This window comes from Saccopteryx leptura, chromosome 3 (genome assembly GCF_036850995.1).
Source record: "Saccopteryx leptura isolate mSacLep1 chromosome 3, mSacLep1_pri_phased_curated, whole genome shotgun sequence".
Lineage (NCBI taxonomy): Eukaryota > Metazoa > Chordata > Mammalia > Chiroptera > Emballonuridae > Saccopteryx > Saccopteryx leptura.
This window is the reverse complement of record NC_089505.1, coordinates 263,435,270-263,452,027: the sequence shown is the minus strand read 5'-3', so window position 1 is coordinate 263,452,027 and position 16,758 is coordinate 263,435,270. Positions and strand designations below refer to the sequence as shown.

Genomic DNA, 16,758 nt, shown 5'->3' with positions numbered 1-16,758 from the left:
AAGAATATAAAAATCTAAAAACATTTCTCCCAGTACAACACACACACACACACACACACACACACACACACACACACACTTAATTCAAAGGCATGGGTACTTAGAATATCAAAATATATCCTAAATCATGTTCTATTTTACTTAGATCATATCTGGCACTAATTCAAACCTTTGCTTTTTGGCTGAATTTGGTGGGATTAATTCTACCAGCTATTTTGTGTGGACACACAGTGGAAGTAGGTGAAGTTCCCTCTGCTGCCGAAAGATATTTACCAGCCCCCCAAATGTCCATGGAAGTATATCAGTTGCACAGTATTATCTGTCCTATTGGTAAGAATATAGGTATATCTTTATCTCTTTCTCTTCCATGAAAGAAATTTTAACAGACTACAAAAAAATGAGTGGCATTAGTACATATTTGTGTGTTGGGGACTTCCAGTCCTTACATGGTAGATTAAGGTTAATAGTGAACCCCTTTACAAACACCTTGAAATGCTAAATAAAATTAAACAATAAATATATAATCAAGCTCATAAAACAGAGACATCCACATGTTCCAAAATAGAGAACTTACTTGTTTGTGTATCAATATATATATCTTGAAGATCTTTCCCTATCAATACATAGACTATCTCATTATTTTAAGTCTTCCACATAGTCTTCCATGGTCTAGATCAGTGCTGGTCAACCTGGTCCCTACTGCCCACTAGTGGGCGTTCCAGCTTTCATTGTGGGCGGTAGCGGAGCCACCAAAATATAAATAAAAAGATAGATTTAACTATAGTAAGTTGTTTTATAAAGATTTATTCTGCCAAACTTAGTGAAAATCCAACATAAAGTACTTGGTAAGTAATTATTATTATATGCTTTAACTTGCTGTAACTCTGCTTTATAAGCTTTATAAATTAAAGTTACTTCTCTACTTTATAAATCACCATTACTGTGGAACCAGTGGGCGGTTAGAAAATTTTACTACTAACAGATACAAAAGTGGGTGGTAGGTATAAAAAAGTTGACTACCCCTGGTCTAGATATATTCTACAATTGGAGCAGTAAGAATGCAAGCTTTGGTGTGTGGGGAGGGGAAAGGGGGTGGCAGCAGATTTGGAGAAAGGTCATAAAGGCTAGAAACTTGAATTTTAATCTGCACTGGAATAGCAACAGAATTTTACAACAGGAAAAGTAGAGATTTGGATCTGAAATCTGCATCAACTAGAACCCTCAAACTGCTGACCTGTAGGTACAAGGCAGATTGGAGGGACTCCATTCATACCACCAGGCAGATAGCACGCAAGTTCATGTCTGCTTAGAACTATAGTTAGTGAATAAAGTCTTTGTTAGAAAGTACAACCTCAAGCTTGTGCCACGTTCTAGTTTGGAATATGAAATTATATGCAAGACAGCTCATAGGATACAAAATTAGCATAAAATTAATCCTACTTGTAATAACACTAAGGTGTCCAACAAAAGCAAATGTAATACTCTATTTCCACAATCCACAGGAAAAAAAACAGTCCCTAATAAAGATAAGGTCACAAACAAAAAGTACAAATCCCACAAAGAACTCAGCAAGAGTTTGCAGTACAACAAAGAGGATGATTCAAATCTCAAAACTGGAAAGAATAGAATTAAAACATTTGCAATTTAAAGATTCTTGTCATTCTCCCACTCTGGAAAATTTCATTCTCTAGCCTTTTCTATTATTTCCATCATCCCCTCCATCATCTCTCTCTTTTCCTTCTGTAACAGCTAGTGCTAAATGAGAGAACACTTGAATTTATCTTCTATGCCTCTTAACTTTTCTCTCATTATCCTTCTGAACAATGCAAGGACCCCTTGACACTAACTTTCTACTAATTTGCTTTTCAGCCATGTCCATTATCTTGCCAAGCCATCTATTGAAATGTATTAAATTTTTAGTATTATATTTTAATTTCCAAGATCTATGCATGCCTCCTAAATACACAAGACTCTTCCTATAGTACAGATATGAGAGCCTCTCTTATCTCCTTAGAATATTATAAAGTCTTTTGTTTCCTCTCTTAACTCTACTCATTTTTGTGTGTTTCATGCAATGCTTACTTTCTTGGCATTGTACCTTTCTCCTTAAATGTTTAGTGATACTCTTCTTTGATTATGAGATCTCCAGATCCCTATCACTATAAGCTGTTTCTGTCCATTATAGGCTGACTTTGGTCCAGGGTTGGGATATATAGTCAGATAGGATCTGAGGATGATTTGTCTCGCTAGGCTCTTTGGTCCCCCTGAGAACCCATAGCGACTGACTTGCTTCAGCAGACCCAGTGTCTGACTCCATTCATACCACAGCTGCTCACTGCTTAGCACCAGCAGAACAGGGAGGGATGACTGACTTGCTGCTCCACATGCTGTTCCCTCATTTCTCATATTGATAAATGCCCCAGAGTCATTTCTCCTTCATAATATCCATTGACTCTCGGCATATAGTTCTCTAAGACCTGCCTCCACAGCAGTCATCTCTATACGTCGGATTTTGTTTAGTTTTTCTCTTCCACACATTTGTTCTCTGGCAATACCCTTTTTGAATTTATTAAAAATGTGTTTCTTCTGATAAGTTTCCCTGTCTTTCAATGCTATTAAACTCTATTTTTTGTCTATATCTATTTTTTAGGAGATTTAGTAGGCAATAAACAGTAGATGTGTATATCTGTATGCCATTTGAGTCCATCTCTAATTCCTTTTAAGTAAATCATTTGCAACCTTTGTACTTTAACCATTAATAAACAAACTCTCTGCAATAGGCCTCACAGCTGTCTGAAAAACATCACTGAGAACTGATACAGTCCTCTTCCTTAGGGAAGATGTTTTAGTGACAGAGGGTCTGGGCTCAAATAGCCTAGTTAGTAGACCATTACCATAGGAGAGGTTGGTGGTTCTCAACATTTTCAAATAAGAGGACATCTTTTCTGCAGTAAAAGAAACATTTATGGCCCCTCACAAAATAGCAAGAGAACTTTCAGTATCCATTGTTTGGTAACAAAATACAATAATGATTTCCAGGCTCAAATCTCTGTTTTTTTAACTGCTAAGGGTGTTATCTCTCTATGATGATTTTCAGAATCTATTAAAATCATCATGGTCTGTCAGTACAGATAGTGCTCTTAAATTTCACACGAACATCTAAATATTTTCCAAGTAATTCCCTTATCTGGTATTTTAATAGAATAAAAGCCTTTACCAAAATAGCTTACTAAACCAAACATAAAAACATGATTATTAACATAATTTAATGTATATTTAAAATTATTTATTAATTTTAGAGGGGGAAGGGAGGAGAGGGGGAGTGGAGAGGGAGAGAGAGTCAGGAGGAGATTAAGAGGGAGAGGGAAAGAGAGAGACAGATTCAGTGCTTCGCCCAGACATGCACCCACTGGTCGATTCTTGTGTGTGCCCTGACCAGGGATTGAACCCACAACCCTGACACATCGGGAGGATGCTCCAACCAATTTAGCTACCTGGTCAGGGAATAATTTAATATTTTAAGAATACTTTAATGAATATGCTAATAGTTTTCAACTTTTAACACTGATATTACTAATACCATAAATTTGTATAATATTTTAAGCTTTAAAGCATTTCCAAATCCATTACCTCATTTGATCCTTATGATAATCCTGTGAGCAGAGCAAATAATATCTCGATTTTAAAGCTAATTATAACCCGAGAGAACTTCAGTGACATCCCTAAGTTTGCAGTTAGCAAGCAAGAAAGCCAAGATCAGAACTTTAGTTTCTCAATGCCTACTCCACTTATTTCTAAATGTCAACCAAAAGGACAATGCTGGCCTGTTACAAATGAAAAAACAAGGCCAGTATAAGATATCAAGAAAATAATTTTAGTACTTTTACTGAGATATTATCATTTTACTGCTTTTAGGGATTTAAGATGATCTTTGTTACACTTTAAAAAAATTTTTATTTACTTACTAATTTTAGAAAGGAAGAGAGAGGGAGAGAGAAACACTGATTTTTGTTCATTGTTTCACTTACTCGTGCATCTATGGTTGATTCTTTTTTTTTTTTTTATTTATTTTTTTTTTACAGAGACAGAGAGTGAGTCAGAGAGAGGGATAAACAGGAACAGGGAGAGATGAGAAGCATCAATCATCAGTCTTTGATTGCGCGTTGCGACACCTTAGTTGTTCATTGATTGCTTTCTCATATGTGCCCTGACCGTGGGCCTTCAGCAGACCAAGTAACCCCTTGCTGGAGCCAGCAACCTTGGGTTCAAGCTGGTGAGCTTTTCCCCCAAACCAGATGAGCTCGCACTCAAGCTGGCGGCCTCGGGGTCTCGAACCCGGGTCCTCTGCATCCCAGTCCGACGCTCTATCCGCTGCGCCACCGCCTGGTCAGGCTATGGTTGATTCTTGCATGTACTCTGACCAGGAATCAAACCCACAGCCTTGGCCTATCGGGCTGATGCTCTAACCATCTGAGCTACCTGGCCAAGGCTATAAACTTCTGATCACTATAATGGATTAGGTTGATTTGGGAAGTACCTATCATTCCTAACACAGATAAATGTTGATTAAAATGTAACAAAAACATTTGACATGTACAGCTAAATGCTAAAACAAGAAATTGAAATCCTCAGGTGTGAGAAATGAAGAGAACACTGAAGTGGTGAACAAGAGGAGAAGCTAAATAGACAACTTAAGGAATGAAATAAAACATTGAACTTAGGGACAGGGACTCTAATAGCTGAGTGGAAGGGGAGCTGAGGCCCCATGTGCCATGGAGTTGGAGCTGAGCAAAGAGCCAGGATGTTAGACAAGCTCTGCTGCTGTGAAAAGTATCTCCTCCTGTTAGCCTGAGAATTAGGGAGGAAGCAGACTGATTACCACTCAGATGACATACCTCCCAAACCACATGCAGGAGTGGGAGTAAAATGTGCCTTCATGAGCAGGGCTAGTTCCCAAGCCAAGAAAGCAACAGAGAAACTGGTTTAAGCCAGGGAAATCTGAAGGACCCTGGTGGAGAGAAATATGAAACTGCCCACACTAACACTTGACAATCTCGATACATAAGCCACAATGAAAGAAATACCCACGATAAAATGAAAACAAAAAAAAGTATACATATTCAAAAAGAAAAACTTTTAGGGAGGGGGTTAGCAGAATTCATGCCCCAAGAATTACAGACTATAGAGAGAATAGACTATAAAGTAAACATGCATAAAATAATTCAAGATATAAAAGAATACCATAGAAATAGGCATATTGGTTGTGGTGGGGTTGCCTATAGAAATGCTAGAGATAAAAACCACTTTTTAAAAAGTTAACTCAAACAATAGCTTAAGAGAAAATCAGTACATTGGAAGATAGAGCTAAAGAAATATCACAGTATAAACCAGAAAAAGATAAAAAAGAATCCTAAAAGGAAAATACACAAAGACTAGATGTTACTAAGAGTTTCAGAGGTTATCACAGAAGGAATATAAGGGGGAGAAATTTAAAATACAAGTAGCTAGAATAGAGATTACTGCTTGTTACCAACAATGAAATCTCCCCCTCTGCCTTATTAATAGAATCATCCATTTTTAACTGGGAACTGGCTGCCCAAAATAAACCATTATTTCCCCCTTCCTAACAGCTGGTTTGACCATATGACTGTATTATGGGCTATAACCAGAGCCACGTGTGCAACTTCCAGAAATGTCCTTAAAGGGAGGAAGTAGCCCCCTCTGTAAATTTTCCATCCTCGTAGCTGGAATACAGATATTATCATTCAAGTCTGAGTAGAGAATTTATTTGCTGAGAATAGTGAAACAGTAAAATAGAGGGGTCCCTGACCCTCTGATGTCATTAAATGCCACCAGGTAGCCTAACTTATATAAGAAAGAAATAAACTTTATCTTGTATAAGTCACTCTGATTTAGAGTTTTTCTATCACTTGCAGCAGAACCTAATCCTAAAATATGCAATGATTGAGAATTTTCTAGGATCAAAGAAAGATGTGAATCTTTAATTAGAAGGAGCAAAACGAACTTTGAGCTAGTACAATGAAATTAAATCCACACATGGACACACAATAGTAAAACCACAGATTATCAAATATAAAATGAAAACCTTAAAAAGTGAATCAGAGAGAAAAGAGATCCTTAATTTGAAAGGAAGGACAATCATAATGGCAGCAGGCTTCTCAACAATAGATGCAAGAAGATAGTGGAGTAGTATCATGAAAATGCTGAAGGCAAAAATGGTCAACATAGACTTTCACGCTTAACTAAACTGTAATTCAAGAATGACAACAAAATATGAACATTTTTATACATACGTAGATCAACAATAATAAGTGCTTATATAATACAGTTTTATAAGGCACTGTTCTATGTGCTTTATATATTTTAAATCACAGTGTTAATTCCCACAACAACACTCTGAGATAGGTGCTGTTAATATTACCATATTAATGATTATAAAATTAAGATACAGGGAGGTTAAGCAACTTGCCAAAAATCACACAGCTAGTAAGTGGCCGCTGATCAGGTTTTGAGCACAGGCATCTGCTTCAGATGCCATGGTTTTCATTGTTATGCTATCCAGCCTCCATGACTAAGAGAGTTAGCTACTCACAAATCTTCTTTGATATAACTACTAAAAGATGTCACTTAAAAGACTGGTAATGGACCGGAAAAGAAATTGTAGGATGCAAGCAGAAAACAAGACAAATTAGCAAATCACATTAAGTATTAAACTATAAAAATGTTCTTTTATGAAATGATTCTGATTTTAGATTTCAGGGCATTGTTTTCCCTTGTGGCATCTTTATTTGGCAAAAGAAAATATTGGACAACTCTATGTCAGTTCCCCCCAAAATTTTGACAAGTTTCCTGGTACATGAAATCATGAAGTCTGAAAACTATTAAACTATTGGTTCAATCTATTATGCAACAAGAGTTGTTTTCTTTTTTATGAAAAAGAAAATTTGCAAGGGTAATTACTAATGTGTTAAGCAAAAAAAATATATTTATTGGTAAAAGGCTATTTTGTTGGGTATTTGTAGTCATAATGTCAGGGTATGCGTGCAACTATTAGTGAGAATCACTATTCTCCCCAAAATGGTCCCAGCAGGGGGCATGCTATAAATTAAACTGTTAAAGAATAAAAGGAAAAAAAACCTTTCCACCACAGAAATTCATTGCTAATGTATTAAGATTTGTGGAGAGAATGCTTTGGGTGGATAAATTATATCAAGATGATCTACACTTTTTTCTCCACAATGGTTTTGTTGCCAGAACACAGGTGTCATTAAAACTACCACTAAATCAAAGCCAAAAGGGGACAGGAAAAGACTCCTATCAACATCGTCATCACTGGACACATACATTCTGGCACGTCTACCACTGCTGGCCATCTGACCTACAAATGTGGTGGGACTGACAAAAGAACCATCCAAAAATTTGAGAAGGAGGCTGCTGAGATGGGGACGAAACCCTTCACGTATGCCTGGGTCTTGGATAAACTGAGAGCCGAACGTGAGCTTGGTATGACCATTGATATCTCCCTGTGATAATTCAAGACCAGCAAGTACTATGTGACCATCACTGACACATAGACTTGATCAAAATCACAATTACAGGCACATCTCAGGCTGACTGTGCTGTCTGGATTGCTGCTGCTGTTGATGAATTTGAAGCAGGTATCTCCAAGAATGGGCAGACCCACGAGCATGCCTAGAATGCCGGTGGCTAAAGCCAGGCAGGTTCACATTCTATTTGGGGAGACAGTAGAGAAACTGCAGAGTCAGAAAGCATTGGGCCATTACCATTTAATAGAGTCTCACAACAGCAGAATAGCAAACAAGCAGGGGAAAACCTCTTCTCACAGCAGCAGGCAAACAAACAGCATAAAACAGCCCCTCACAGTGGTGGGCAGCAGGCAATCTGCAATCTGCCACCCTGAGGGCAAGCACTCGTAACCTCACAGAGACTATACACATGTGGTGGTGCCACGTGCTCATGCACTAATTATGCAAAGTGCAAGTGAGCAAGCCTAACACAGCTGGTTTCCTAACAATGCCCTTCCGGCTTACACCTGGGTGTGAAACAACTGATTGTTGGTGTTAACAAAATGGGGGCCACTGAGCTGCCCTACACTGGAAGAGATATGAAGAAATTGTTAAAGAAGTCACTACCTACATTAAGAAAATTGGCTACAACCCTGACTGGCAGCATTTGTGCCAATTTCTGCTTGGAATGGTGACAACATGCTGGAGCCTAGTGCTAACATGCTTTGGTTTAAGGCAGTGGTTCTCAAACTTTTTGAAGTCAGGTGCATTTAAAATCCTACAGATAATTGTAGGCGCCCTATATAGAAATTTCTGAGAAATATGTTATAATAATTAAGTTAAATATTAAAGAAAAATATATAAAGTCCAAGTATACTTTTATGATAATTAAATGAAATAAATACGACAAAATTAAATTTATTCTAACATTAAAAAACTTTTTTATATTACATTTTTTGAGTTATGCTTTTTAAAATTTGTAAAAAAGAGGGTTAAAAAATTAAAAAAAGACAAAAAGTTATCTTTTTGTATATATAGATACATTCTTAATAAGGTTTAGTAAATTCAGCAGGTCCCAGCACAAATGTGCTAAGTTTTTCATTCTTGTGTTTATGAGAAACATGAGCCTGATACGTCCTAATGATTTCTTCAATATTTGGGCATCTATTTGAAAGGCAAACTCTCATTTCCTCATCAATACATTGAAGAATTCCTCTCTTTTTACTCTTTAATTGTGTTGAGGGTAGAAAATCCTAATTCATATAAATAAGATGTTGAAAATTGTAGAAAAATGTTCAAGGCTTTTTTAGATATTGCCACATATTCTTCTTTTATAGAAATGCAAAAGGCTTCAAGAGATAATTCCTTATGTTTAATCATCAATCCAAAACCCCCCCACCATACATATCATCTTAACTTTATACCAAACAAAGGATGGAAGCAACTTGCCTCCAGTCTTTCCGGGGAATATGGGGGATAGTGTAAAACAATCCAGCACCGCAGTTTAACAGCCTTTTGCAACCTAATCAGGCAAGTGAGGTGGGGGGTTGGGCAGACTGTCAGCTTACAGCCAACTCCCCACACCTCTGTCTCCAAAAATCTAAACTCCAAAAACCCTGTTGGTTTTTTGGTTCCCAACAGGCACATATTTCTCTGGAATACCATAAGGCGCACTTGGAAATCTTCTAGAGCACACCAGTGTGCCTGGCGCACATTTTGAAAACCACTGGTTTAAGGGATGGAAGGTGACCCATAAAGATGGCTATACCAGTGGAACCACACAGCATGAAGCTCTGGATTGCATCCTGCCACCACTGACAAGACCCTGTGCCTGGCCCTCTAGGACCCTGGTCGGCAAACTGCAGCTCACAAGCCACATGCGGCTCTTTGGCCCCTTGAGTGTGGCTCTTCCACAAAACACCACATGCGGGCGCTACCTTGATAAGGAATATATCTACCTATATAGTTTAAGTTTAAAAAATTTGGCTCTCAAAAGAAATTTCTATCATTGCACTGTTGATATTTGGCTCTGTTGACTAATGAGTTTGCCAACCACTGCTCTAGGATGTCTACAAAATTGGTGGTATTGGTACTGTCCCTATGGGCTGAGTGGAGACCGGTGTTCTCAAACCTGGCATGTTGATTACCTTTGTTTCAGTCAACGTTACAACTGAAGTAAACTCTATTAAAATGCACTGTGAAGCATTGAGTGAAGCTCTTCTCAGGGGCAACGTGGGCTTCAGTGTCAAGAATGTGTCTGCCAAAGATATTCATTGTGGCAACGTGTCTGCTGACAGCAAAAATGACCCAGCAATGGAAGGAGGCAGCTGGCTTCACAGCTCAAGTGATTATCCTGAAACATCCAGGCCAAATCAGTGCAGGATATGCACCTGTGCTGGATTGTCACACAGCTCACAGTGCTTGCTAATTCAATGAGCTGAAGGAGAACATTGAACATCATCCTGGGAAAAAGCTGGAGGACAGCTCAAAGTTTTTGAAATCTGGTGGAGCTACCGTCATTAACATGGTTCCTGGCAAGCCCACTGCATTGAGAGCTTCTCTGACTATCCTCCTCTGGGCCGTTTTGCTGTTTGTGACATGAGACATATGGTTGCTGTGGGTGTCATCAAAGCAGTGGACGAGAAGGCAGCCGGAGCTAGCTGAGTCACCAAGTCTGCCCAGAAAGCTCAGAAAGCTAAACAAATATTATCCTCAATACCTGCCACCACAGTCTTAATCAGTGGTGATTAAAAACTATGATATTTGTTTCAGAACTGTTTGTCTCAGTTGGCCATTTAAGTTTAACAAGAAAAGACTGGTTAATGATTATAAAGCATCATAAAACCTTCAGAACGAAAGGAGAATGTTTTGTGGATCATTTGGGGTTTATTTTTGTGTGTGTGGTAATTTTTAAGTTATTAACTTTTAAAATCAGTAGGTTTTAATGGAAACTACTTGACCAAAAATCTGTCACAAAATTTTGAGACCCATTAAAACAAAGTTTAATGAGAGAAAAAAAAAGATGATATACAATATTTCAGCCAGTGCTGAAGCCAATGCGGCTGCATGCCCATCAAAGTCAAAGATGGATAACTACACTGAACAACTCCGAAAGAGTGAATTTCTTCATTATAAAATTTTCTTCAAATGAGGCTGTAAACTACTTTTTGCCATTTTGTAGATTGAAGATGCCTAATGGTTTACTCTTATGTAACTTTGTAGGTCACATGATTTCTTCATTCTCTAGTCAACTCTGCACTAGAAGGAGACACCCAAAAATGTTCCCCAGGGTTCTTAGCTCTTTGTTTCACAATCACAAGCTAATGAATTGAAGACATGTGTGAGCTAATGGAATTTTCTTGGCTGGAATCTTAATTGTAGCTCTCACAGAAATTAAATTTCTAGTTGAGTTCTGTAAATGCTATTTCATATTTAGGGTGCTTTTGTTTTTGTTTCTCTATAGCAGCAGCAGCTTATATTTTTTTGTTGTACATGGAGTTGGACATTGAAGGTATTTTTAAGAGTCAACCTGTAGTCAAATTCCCTTAGCCTATGATGTCCAGGAAATACAATTTTGTGTACAATAATTCCTATATACACCAAAAATGTCACTGAGCCACAAAAACAAAAGGAAAATCCCTCTTAGAAGTCTACCTGCCTGTAGAATGTCCTCCAATTGATTTTAACATTGGGCTTCTACAACCCTAATACACTCTGGTGTAGTAAAGGATAAACCTTGCTCAAAGAGAGGTCTCACCTTTGACCTTGGCTCCTGTGAGTTAACTTCTAAGATATTGGGATATCCCACCTGATAAGAGTATCTTTGTTTATGTGGGGGGCCTTAGACCATGCCAGATGGTCTATGCTAACAATGTGATTTATTGTGGTGGGTCTTGGCCACACAGTATTATTAGCTTGACCTCTGGGGAGGACAGAGACTAAGGTCAGCCATGTGGGCAGTCAACCATGATGATATGACCAAGCTCAGTAAATACTCTGGACATCAAAACTCAGGTAAGAATCCTAGTTGGCAATATTCCATGTGTATGATCACATATTAATGAGAAAAGTTAGCACTGTCTACAACTCCACTGGGAAAGGACAGCTGAAAACTTAGGCCCTGTGTTCCTCTTTCCTTTGTTGATTGGAACCTCGGTCCTTTCACCGTCGTATATCATACATACCCATGAGTATAAGACTCGTGGGTATGAGTGAGTTCTCTGAGTCCTTCTAGAAAATTATCAAACCTGACAGTGCCCTTGGGGACCTTCAAACTTGCAGTTGGTGTCAAAATGAGGGTGGTTGTGTAGACTCTCAAACTTGCAATGCTGGTTTTATTGTTGTGAGGATTAAGCAAGATGATGAAGTATATAGTGAAACTCCTTGGAAACGTGACGTCTCTCACTATTTTAGATGGAGCTGAAATATTTGCTAGAAGAGGTTAGTAATAAATTGTATTTGTTTAGCTATAAAAATGTTTTCACGTACTTTCATTCAAGTAATTCTGAAAAATTTAAGGACAAAGAATTAATTCTACTGCCATTAATCTCATTATGGAACTATGAAATGGCCCAAAGAAGAACTCTACATTAATCACTAATTCTTTTATTTATTTAATCAATCCTAATAAAAGGTCATTTAGGCCTCAGAGTGGTACTCACTATTTCTGGCCTATGGTATAAGGCCCTCCCTTATTAACTTTCTTTAACTCTGCCCATAGCTTCCTAATAATTCCTTTGTTAAATTCTCCCCATTCATCCCCTCTGAATGACCACAATTTGCTGGCTGGAGCTGACCAATGCAGTGATTGACACTAGAGCAATATGCATTATGAATCTTCTTAACACTGAGCTCCAGGTTATAACTGTGAATTGGTTAAAGTAGACACTTGAAATGCATTTGTCACCCCTAGATATGGGGTGTAATGATATTCTTCTTGGTTTGAGCCTTTAGCAAGAAACATGAAAAATATGTCTTATTATTGGACACTTCATTTTTTTCTCAGTTCCAATCACTGAGAAACAATGTCTAACACCTGTGGCCTCAGTAATGGGAATTTTGGCCCAGTATATCTGTCTTATAGTAGAACCTTGACAGCCACTAAGATGCTTTGAACTTCTGTGTCATACCTTTTGGTTTGCCAGTAACCTGCCTCTACATCTTACCGTAAATTCAAATGTCCTCAGAGACCAAGCACATAACCTAAACATGTGAAGACCATGGGCAGTGGAATAAAAATCAAGCAGTTCTGATTCCTAGTATGTCAGAATAAAGAAGATTTTGAAAATTCACTTTTCCATAAAAGAAATTAGAACATTGGCAAAAATTGTCAAAACCAACTGTTTTAATAATTTGGAAATTAGCCAAAGGCTTACTGCACTTGAAAGAGCATTTATTCAATAATTGCTGAATCTCTGGGAGAAGAGTGAGTTTGTGGTATTTCAACTAGTACTATTCCCACTTCAATCCCCAAAAAGAATAAAATACTTAGGAATAACTTTTTTAAAAGTACAATAATTTTACACTGAAAACTATAACATATTATTAAAAGAAACTTATTATCTAAACTAATGCAAAGCCATTATATGTTTGTGGATTAGAGCAGTTAATATTAAAATGGCAACACTCCCCAAAGTGATTTATATCGATAGAATCAACACAACACCTATCGAAATCCCAGGTGCCATTTTGCCGAAATGAAAGCTGATCCTAAAATTAATATGGAGATGCAAGGAGCTCAGAATAGCCAAAAAATCTTGAAAAAGTAAAACAAAGTTGGAGGGCTCACAGTTCCCAATTTTAAAATGTACCACAAAGCTATAGTAAATCAAAGCAGTATATTTTATACTATTGTAAGAATAAATATATAGAGCAATGAAATAGAATTAAGATTACAGAAGTAAACTCATACAGCTATGGTCAATTGATTTTCAACAAGGGTTCCAAGACAATTCAATGGGGAAAGAATGGTCCTTTCATCAATGGTGCTAGACAACTGGGTAACCACACGTGAAAGAATAGATTTGGACCTCTTCTTTACAGCTTACAAAAATTAATTCAAAATGGGCCTAAATGTAAGAGTGAAAACTATAATACATAAGTATAAATCTTAATCAACTTGGATTAGATAATGATTTCTAATATGTGACAACTAAAACACAAGAAACAAAAGAAAACATAGATAAGTTGAACTTCATCATAATTAAAAACTTGTGCTTCAGAGAACATTGTAAAAAAAGTGAAGAGTCAACCCCATGGAGGAAATATTTGTAAACATGTAAGAGATTTGTATTCAAAACATATAAACATATCATAAAATGAACAATAAAAAATGCCCAATTCAAAGGACCTGAACAGGCACATTTCCCAAGAAGACATATCGATGACCAACAGATAAATGAAAAAAAATGCTCAACTTCACTAGCCATAAGGAAAATGCAAATCAAAACCACAGTGAGATACCACTTCTTACCTGTTAGATTTGTTATTATCAATAAGACAAGAAATAATAAGTTGGAGAGGCTGTGGAGAAAAAGGAACCCTCTTTTATTGCTGGTGGGAATAGAAGCTGGTACAGCCACTATGGAAGACAGTATGAAGGTTCCTCAGAAATTAAGCAGAGTTACTATTGACCCAGCAATCCCACTTCTGGGCATCTACCCAAAAAATTTGAAAGCACTTCTTTGTAAAATATGCTTATTGCAGCATTATTCACAATAGCCAAGACATAGAAACAACCTAAGTGTCCTTCACTGGATGGTTGGATAAAGAAGAGGTGGCACATATATACAACAGAAAACTATCCAGCCATAAAACATAATGTAATATTGCCATTCGCAACAACATGGATGGACCTTAGGAGTATCATGTTAAGTGAAATAAGTCAGAAAGAAAAGGACAAGAGCCATATGACTTCATTCATCTATGGGACATAAAACAGAAAGCAACAAACAAACTCACAGACATAGACATTAGTACAGTAGTCACCAGAGGAGAAGGGAGTGGGGGGAAAATGAAAAGGGTAAAGGGGATCAAATACATGATGACAGAAGAGGACTAGACTTGGGTAGTGAGCACACAATACAATATCCAGCTAATGTATTGTACAACTGTATACCTGAAATTTATATAGCATTATTAACCAATGTTACCCAATAAGTTTAATTAAAAATGAAAGAATTATACACCATTAAAAATATGCAATTAAAAAATGGGCAAAGGATTTGAATAAACATTTTTTTAAGGAAGCTATACAAATGGCCAATAGACGTACAAAAAGATTCCCAACATCATGGGTTATTAGGAAAATGCAAATCATACCCACAATGAAATACCACTTCGCAACCCCTAGGGTGGCAAAATCAAAAAGAGGACAAGAGTGTTATTGAGGACATGGAGAAATTGGAACTCTCATTCATTGCTGGTAGGATTATAAAATGGTGCAGCCACTTTAAAACCATTTTTGCAGTTCTTCAAAAAGTAAAGTTAACCACAGAATTACCTAGGACCCAGTGATCTCACTAACGGGTATGTATCCAAGAAAATGGAAAATATATGTCCGAACAAAAACTTGTACACAAATGTTCATAGCACCAGTATTTATAATGGGCAGAAAGTAGAAACAACCCAAATGTCCATCAATTTATGAATGAATGAACAAAAGGCATAAAAAGGAATGAACTAAGGATGCATGCTACAACATGGACAAACATTGAAAATATTATACTAAGTGAAAGAAGACAGATGTAAAAGGCCAGAAGCTGTATAATTCCATTGATGGGAAATGTCCAAAACAGTCAAATTCATAGAGACAAAAAATAGATTAGTGGTTGTGGGGACCTGGAGGCAGGAGACGGGGAACAGCTGCTAATGGGCACAGGTTTCTTTCTGAGGTGATGAAAATGTTCTGCAACTGATGGTGATGAATGCACAACTTTGTACTAAAAACCACTGAATTCTACACTTTAATAGTGAATTTTTATTGCATATGAATCATCTCAACAAAATCGTTTATTAAAAAAAAGACAATAGGCGGTGCTTAAATCTATAAAAAACTATGGAATCCAGGCCCCTTCTCAAGATACTGTGGTTCAGAAACATTTCAAACATAGGGCATAACAAATAAAATACCACTGCTGTCAGAGTCAGAACTTAGGCCTCAAGTATGCATTCTCTAAGAAAGTCTTTGTTTCTTCACACCAACCTCCTGACACATATTGACCTCCCGACGGGGAAGGGGCCCCACAGTGAGAGGCTTTCCCTCTGCAGTGGGTTACACCTCCTAACACCCACTTTTTTTTTGTCTCCTACATGTAGAACCTGGTCAGGAGAGCACATGAGAGCTTGGGGGTGTTTCCCTAACCAGGTTCACCCTCCTCTGACCTGCCCATGCTTTATCTGGGAATACTGATTCCAACTCCACTCCAGTAGGGTGGCTCAACTAAGTCTAGCTCAACTGTTCTTCCAACCTTCTTGGAAATTTCGAATCCTCTGAAAACCAAGCCCTAGCTTCCCCAGGAGCTGTTCAATCACTCTAATGTTCCTTATTCACCTCTGTGCTGCATACTTTATGCACAGGAAGCGGACCTGGCCACAAGACTCTTCAACCATCACACCAGGTCATACAACAGTATTCCTCTCATAATAAGCACTTAAGTTCTGAGCTTACCAAAAAAATAAAATAAAACCAACATAGACAAAACTTTCAAGAATTCATGTGGTTAGTATGTATATGTGTGTATCTGTCTGTCCATCTGAAGTGAAATGATCCTAGACTTGATAGACATTTTGACTCATATCATCTAACAGTAATTCCCTCTCAGGAGGTTAAAAAAATCCTAAAAATCTCTGGGAAGGTAGCTTAGACCAAACTGTGAACCAAATACAGGGGGTTCTCTGATTACCACACAGTTCCGTTCCTATGATAGTGATGTAACTTGAATTTTGGTGTAAGTAAAACACACCCTAGCCTAACACAAACGGAACACTTGTGCTTTTAACAGCCCAATGGCATAGGTAAGCATACTAGAGGACACCAATCCCTTAGTCCTATGCCACATTGCTGTGTATTCTTCCGCTGCAGGCAACCAAACTAGTTTGCCCATGTAGTACGTAAGTACAACACTAATGGTGTAAGCTGAAACACTCATGCCTCAATTTTTAAAGGTTTTTATGGGAGTAAGCATTGTAAACTCAAAACGTTGTATGTCAA

At 37.6% G+C, this 16,758-nt stretch overlaps 1 protein-coding gene and 1 pseudogene across 1 annotated transcript in view; both read left to right on the top strand.

Moving 5' to 3' along the window:
• C3H2orf73 (chromosome 3 C2orf73 homolog) overlaps window positions 1-16,758 on the top strand; it is a 66,485-nt gene that overhangs the window by 34,254 nt on the left and 15,473 nt on the right. The gene's annotated exons all lie outside the window — the stretch shown is intronic.
• On the top strand, window positions 6,663-10,298 carry LOC136397428 (elongation factor 1-alpha 1-like; annotated as a pseudogene).